Raw genomic sequence first — 7,706 nt, 5'->3', positions numbered from 1 at the left:
CTTCAATAAATGTCTACAAGGTGACCTTGGGTGGGCTCCAATATTATTCTGTTACACGAATTTGCGCAACGAATACTTTTTCTTTTTATAATGAATTGCCCCAAAATATGATGCCATATGAAAGCAATGAATGAAAATAGACATAGTAGGCTTATTCACTGATATGTTTGTCACCAAAATTTGCAAGAACCCCTGATAGCGTAGTACATGAACCTAACTGATTCAGCAGATGATCGATGTGTTTCTTCCAGTTCAATTCCTCATCAATGTACACACACAGAAATTTGGAATATTCTGCCGTAGGAACAATCTTCTGTCCATAGTTTATATTTATTAATGGTGTCATACTATTTACAGTACAGAATTGCATATATTGTATATTTACAATTTCCTCAGCCGATTCTTGTGTGTTGGATATGATTACTATACTTGTATCATCATCAAAACGAACTAGCTTTGCATCTTCATGAATACAAAGTAGCAAGTCGTTAATATACTGTATATTAAGAACAATAAGGGAGACAAGACTGAACCGTGTGGGACTCCATTCTTGATACTTCCCAAGTTAGAGGACTCTGCAGATTTTTGCAGACTAGCTGTACTGTTAATTTCAACCTTCTGCATTCTTCCAGTTAAATATGAATTAAACCATTTGCGCACTGTCCCACTCATACCACAATACTTAAACTTATCTAGAAGAATTTCCTGATTTGCACAATCAAAAGCCTTTGAGAGATCACAAAATATCCCAGTGGGTGATGTTTGGTTATTGATTTATAAGTCACTTATCCCATGCCATCTCTGTAGCCGCTCATAATTGCATATGTTTGCCAGCCGGAGTGGTCGAGCGGTTCTAGGCGATACAGTCTGGAGGTTCGAATCCTGCCTTGGGCATGGGCGTCTGTGATGTCCTTAGGTTAGTTAGGTTTAAGTAGTTCTAAGTTCTAGGGGGCTGATAACTTCAGAAGTTAAGTCCCATAGTTCTCAGAGCCATTTCAATCATTTTGTATATGTTTGCCTGTGGAGGATTCTAAGCGCGTACTGCTTTCTCTATTATGTTCCATAAATGACGCTTGAGTAATGTGCGTTGCCATTTCATTAGCTCTAACTCTCCAGAACGTTCTTTAAACCAATCGTGACAGTTATGGCTGGGTGATATGGCGCATTGACATCCATAAAAATTCAGTCTTTTTTTTGGGAACACGTTGTTGTTGTTGTTGTGGTGTTCAGTGCTGAGACTGGTTTGATGCAGCTCTCCATGCTAATTTATCCTGTGCAAGCTCCTTCACCTCCCAGTACCTACTGCAACCTACATCCTTCTGAATCTGCTTAGTGTATCCGTCTCTTGGTCTCCCTCTACGATTTTTACCCTCCACATTGCCCTCCAGTACTAAATTGGTGATCCCTTGATGCCTCAGAACATGTCCTACCAACCGATCCCTTCTTCTAGTCAAGTTGTGCCACAAACTTCTCTTCTCCCCAGTGCTATTCAATACCTCCTCATTAGTTATTTGATTTACCCACCTAATCTTCAACATTCTTCTGTAGCACCACATTTCGAAAGCTTCTATTCTCTTCTTGTCCAAACTGTTTATCGTCCATTTTTTACTTCCATACATGGCTACAATCCATACAAATACTTTCAGAAACGACTTCCTGATACATAAATCTATACTCGATGTTAACAAATTTCTCTTCTTCAGAAACGCTTTCCTTCCCATTGCCAATCTACATTTTATATCCTCTCTACTTTGACCATCATCAGTTATTTTGCTCCCCAAATAGCAAAATTCCTTTACTACTTTAAGTGTCTCATTTCTTAATCTAATTCCCTCAGCATCACCCGACTTAATTCGTCTACATTCCATTATCCTCGTTTTGCTTTTGTTGATGTTCATCTGATATCCTCCTTTCAAGACACTGTCCATTCCGTTCAACTGCTCTTCCAAGTACTTGGCCGTCTCCGACAGAGTTACAATGTCATAGGTGAACCTCAAAGTTTTTATTTCTTCTCCCTGGATTTTAATACCTACTCCGAATTTTTCTTTTGTTTCCTTTACTGCTTGCTCAATATACAGATTGAATAACATTGGGGAGAGGCTACAACCCTGTCTCACTCCCTTGCCAACCACTGCTTCCCTTTCATGTCCCTCGACTCTTATAACTGCCATATGATTTCTGTTCAAATTGTATATAGCCTTTCGCTCCATGTATTTTACCCCGGTCACCTTCAGAATATGAAAGAGAGTATTCCAGTCAACATTGTCAAAAGCTTTCTCTAAGTCTACATATGCTAGAAACGTAGGTTTGCCTTTCCTTAATCTTTCTTCTTAGATAAGTCCTAGGGTCAGTATTGCCTCACGTGTTCCGACATTTCTACGCAATCCAAACTGATGTTCCCCGAGGTCGGCTTCTACTACTTTATCCATTCGTCTGTAAAGAATTCGCGTTAGTATTTTGCAGCTGTGACTTATTAAACTGATACTTCGGTAATTTTCACATCTGTCAACACCTGCTTTCTTGGGGATTTGAATTATTATATTCTTCTTGAAGTCTGGGGGTATTTCGCTTGTCTCATACATCTTGCTCACCAGATGGTAGAGTTTCGTCAGGACTGGCTCTCCCAAGGCCGTCAATAGTTCTAATGGAGTGTTGTCTACTCCCGGGGCCTTGTTTCGACTCAGGTCTTTCAGTGCTCTGTCAAACTCTTCGCGCAGTATCGTATCTCCCTTTTCATCTTCATCAACATCCTCTTCCATTTCCATTATATTGTCCTCAAGTACATCGCCCTGCTTTCCCTTCTTTGCTAAGAATTGGGTTTCTTTGGGAACATATTATGTTTGGGAACATAAAGTCCATGAACGGCTGCAACTTGTCTACACGTAGCAGAACCATTTGCGTTCAGTGGGCTAAGGGACCCAGTCCATTCCATGTAAACACAGTCCTCACCATCATGGACAAACCATCTCCTTGCACCGTGCAGCGTGGACAACTTGCGTCAATGGCTTCACTGTGTCTGCGCTACACTCAGACCCTGCCATCCGCTCTTACCGACTGTAATCAGTACTCATCTGACCAGGTCACGGTTTCCCAATCGTCTTCGGTGCAACCGATATGGTCACGAGCCCACGAGATGCGCTGAAGGCGATGTCGTGACGTCAGCAAAAGCACTCTCTTCGGCCGTCTGCTACCGTAGTCCATTAAAGCCAAATTTCACCGCAATTTCCTAATGGATAAGTTTGTCGAACGCTAAATAAACTTCAAAACCATGTTTTCAACAGTAAAAATATCATAATAATGGATATAAACGAAAGAATAGCCTCAGGGTCAAGATGTCTGAACTCACTAAGCAACACACTCAAAAGTAAAGCTTTGTCAGTCACCACAAAGATGAAGATATACAACACTACCATCTGCCCCATAGTACTGTATGGTTCAGAAAGTTGGACGCTTACAAAGAATGCAAGAGAAAACTGAATGTTTTCGAAAGAAAAGTAATGAGAAAAGTTTGGGGACCTATGTTGGAGAGTGGCGTATGGAGAATTCGAAAGAACAATTAAATTTATCAGTTAATGAAGCAACCGACCATCATCCAGAAATTAAAAAGTAGGAGACTGCAATGGGCTGGACTGTAAGTAGGCTGTTTAGGTTATTATATTGGTAACGCCACCGCCACGTAGCGCTCTGTATGAAAATCACTGGCTGTGCTGCGTGCAATCAGTGGCTGGTTGGCATTGTTGTAATTTGTTATTGTAGTGTTGGGCAGTTGGCTGTTAACAGAGCGTAGCGTTGCGCAGTTGGTGTTGAGCCGCCAGCAGTGGTGGATCTGGGGAGTGAGATGGCGGAGTTTTGAGAGCGGATGATCTGGACACAGATAGTAAATTTGAAAGACTGGATGTCGTGAACTGATGTGTGTATACTTTTAAGGTAAATACATTGTTTGTTCTCTATTAAAATCTTTCATTTGCTGACTCTGCTTATCAGTAGTTAGTGCCTTCAGTAGTTAGAATCTTTTATTTAGCTGGCAGTATTGGCGCTCGCTGTATTGTAGTAGTTAGAGTAACGAAGGTTTTCGTGAAGTAAGGGTTCATGAAAGGTATAGGTTATTGTTAGTGAGGGCCATTCTTTTGTAGGGATTACTGAAAGTCAGATTGAGTTGCGCTAAAAATACTGTGTGTCAGTTTAGTGCTGATCAGAATCAGTAAAGAGCGAAATGTCTGAGTACGCCCAGTTCTGCTGAGCTGTTTAAAAATCAAATAACGTAAGAGGTTTATCAGCACAGTAATTCATTAATTTTCGTAAGGGGACGTTTCGTTGTACTTGTGGCTAGAATCGAAAACAACAGATTCACCAAGAAAGCATTTGAAGGACTCACCAGGCAACAAGACCATTGGGCCGACCTCGTACAAGGTGGGAAGATGGGCTAGACAAGGACATCGCAGGGGTGGAGAGAGTCTGCGAGAGACAGAAGGCGATAGAAGCATCGTTGGTGCAGCGCGTGGTCTACAGAGCCTGTTAACGCTGAGGAGAAGAAGAAGAATGTGTTACTGCATTTAAACGAACAAGGAGGAGGCCCGTTAACCCATGGCGTTGGTAGTGAGAACAGCTTGAGGAAATAAACAAGAATCTCTTCGAATAGCCTAGACTGTCATAGTGGCCCCAACTCGATGAAATCGTACAATGGGGACAAATAATGCAGGCCCTCACTGGAAACGTGGCACCTGTACCATAAACGAAACATGCCTGGGTTTCCTGTACAAGTGAAGGTTGAATCATCAATCTTTTGACTGGTTTGATGCAGCCTTCCAAAAGTTACTCTTCTCTAACAATCTCTCCATCTCAGAGGCGCACTTGCCGCAAAGATCCTCCACTATTTGTAGGATGTATTCCATTCCCTGTCTTTCCCTACAATCTTCACTCTCTACAGTTCCTCCTAGTACGATGGAACTTATTATTCGATGTCTTACCAGATATCCTATCATCCTGGCCCTTCTTCTTTTCAATGTGTTCCACATGTTCCACTCCTCGCCGATTCTGACAAGGGAAACTCCCGGTCGCACGCTCTTCCCCCTCAGATTTATTGGTAAGATGGTCCAATTTAAAGCCTGTCAAAAACTGAACACAGATCAAGCATGAAAACAAGAAGAAGGTGTAGTGAACTGTGAAAAGGAAGTTAAATAGAAACAGTGAACGGTCCAAACTTAGCAATTCAAACATCGAGCGCAGTGACAGAGCCACGGTGTCTTGTTTAAATGGTTAAAAAAATGGTTCAAATGGCTCTGAGCACTATGGGAATTAACATCTATAGTCATCAGTCCCCTAGAACTTAGACTTACTTAAACCTAACTAACCTAAGGACATCACACAACACCCAGTCATCACGAGGCAGAGAAAACCCCTGACCCCGCCGGGAATCGAACCCGGGCGCGGGAAGCGAGAACGCTACTTCACTAACACGAGCTGCGGACGTTTAGATGGTCATGGTGCTGATTGCAAAGCGGCCGAGTCTCTTTCAGTAGTCCCTCGTGCCACTTACTTTTATATTATTTTTTTTGCAGCACTATGAACTGCTCGTCCGGCCACTGAAATTATTGGCAATTGTCATGCTACACATTGGTTACAGAATATCAGTCATGTGGTAAGAATGTGCTGAATAGTGAGAGCAGGCGAGATACCACATAGACATTTCACAGAAAAGAACACGACAAATAAACTGGTGTGAACTATGTTACAAGAAAGGAATTCAAGTGTCAAAACTTCCAAAGTGGAACGCAACTTCAAACAAATTAAAAACATTTATTTGACAGAACACAGATCAACTGTTGCTTGTGAAACTGTGGCGTTAATTTGTTGCAGCTTACGTGACAAACTATTACGTTTTCATCATTGCCTTGGGAGTTATCGCATTCACACGAACAACTAAATCGGGCAAGGAGGCTTATCTCACTCTCACCGGGCTTACAGATTAGGTGCGTCGATAAGAGATAGTTGTCATATCACACACGTACTGTCAGTAACGCGGTGTCTGACACATTAGACTTGTTGGGCCCATTTCACGTCGAGCAAAAGGAGGTCTGATACGATATTAGAAGGTATGTCAAGGCGTTTGCCAACTTAGTGTATGTTGTACTAATAATGTAAATGCAATTTTAAAGTTCACTTATTGTACAGGTACAATACGGGAAACTTATTGGCAACTTTGGTATTCTCTCTTAGTCGGTTTCCTAAAAACTAATCACAATGAATACAGATACATGACTGTCTGAAAAATAAAATTATATTGACCCATCAAGAAAATGTTATGGTTCCACTTAAATTACAACAGTAATTTACTTTGCCACGTACATCAATGTTTAGATGAAACCCGCAACAAAGTTAACTTTGTCCTCAGACGAGCTTTCCAAATAACGTAGAGCTCCAGCGTGCAGTATGACTCCTGAAAGCACCTAGTTTAGGTTGACGTCACTAAATATTGGTTAATAAATAGTTCAAATGGCTCTGAACACTATGGGTCTTAACTTCTGAGGTCATCAGTCCCCTAGAACTTAGAACTACTTAAACCTAAGGACATCACCCACATCCATGCCCGAAGCAGGATTGTAACCTGCGACCGTAGCGGTCCCGTGGTTCCAGACTGTAGCGTCTAGAACCGCTCGGCCACTCTGGCCGGCAATCGGTTAATACGAGAGATATGAATCTCATAGGAGTGGCACGAATTATGGGCCGGTAAAATATAGAAAAATCTCACCTAGTTGTGACTAACAAAAGGTCTTAATAAATACATCTCAGCAAGTTGTCACCTCCTCTGAACAAATTCAGCGCTGTTTTCTCATGATGAAGAGGGAGAAGAAGAACAGTTTCTAACTTACCACAGGCGGCGAGGTTGTTAGAGGTGAAACAACGCGAATAGGGTAGGGATGGGGAATTAAATCGACCATGGCGTTTCCGAAAGAGCGATCCCGACTATTTCCTTCAAGATAACACAGAAAACTTAAAATTTGACGACCGCTCAATACATTTTCAGAGAATCAACTATTGCGTCAATTTGTTCATTCCATTGTTGGATAAGCTGTTTCGCTGTAAATACTGCCCTGTGAATGCAGAAAAGTCAACGACGTGATATTTTGAATGGCATAGTGTATTACACGAAACGCTGAGGTTTTTAAGAGTACTGTGGACGCTGACAACGCGATTTTCTAAAACGCAAATGAATGTTTTTCGCGGTCGAGAACCTTCGACCTTGACAGAGTTCGCGGGAACGGATGACGTCACGATTACTGGCGTGAAACGGCAGAGCCAACGAGTGGGAGTGTGCTTAAATACAGGTGTAGTTCAGCGGGACTCAGTCGTGTTCCGTGTAGGCAGACCAGCTCGTGCTGTTTTGCACATCGGTACGTACCAACACGTCTTGCTACTAACGCAGTATTGTTGACCAAACAACATCTGAGAGACAGGTTTAGTCTCCGAATACGAATGCTTTTCCTTCTTCGCGTATATTAAGTGTTTAGCGTGGATTGCTATGATCATAGGGTGTGAAGTAGATGACTTCGTCCCCAGTGCTGTGTTTAATCTGTCGATAACGATAGAGAAGGGAGATGGCGAACCCACTGCCGGCAAACAGCCTACGCCTGTGACATAGCAAGATTAATACACTCGCCCGACGAACGGATCACAATCTGCGCTTTGACATTCCGTTAATTTCTTCA

General features: G+C 42.1%; 1 protein-coding gene across 1 annotated transcript in view; it reads left to right on the top strand.

Moving 5' to 3' along the window:
* Positions 1-7,323: 7,323 nt before the first annotated feature.
* The window catches only part of LOC126335466 (serpin B3-like), a 90,084-nt gene continuing 89,701 nt past the window's right edge, over positions 7,324-7,706 (top strand). Inside the window, exon 1 of the mRNA XM_049998778.1 lies at positions 7,324-7,391. The gene's annotated coding sequence lies outside the window, so the exon portion shown is untranslated. The remainder of the gene's footprint in view (positions 7,392-7,706) is intronic.

This window comes from Schistocerca gregaria, chromosome 2 (assembly GCF_023897955.1).
Source record: "Schistocerca gregaria isolate iqSchGreg1 chromosome 2, iqSchGreg1.2, whole genome shotgun sequence".
NCBI lineage: Eukaryota > Metazoa > Arthropoda > Insecta > Orthoptera > Acrididae > Schistocerca > Schistocerca gregaria.
The sequence above is the reverse complement of the archived record's forward strand: the minus strand, read 5'-3'. Positions and strand labels throughout refer to the sequence as shown.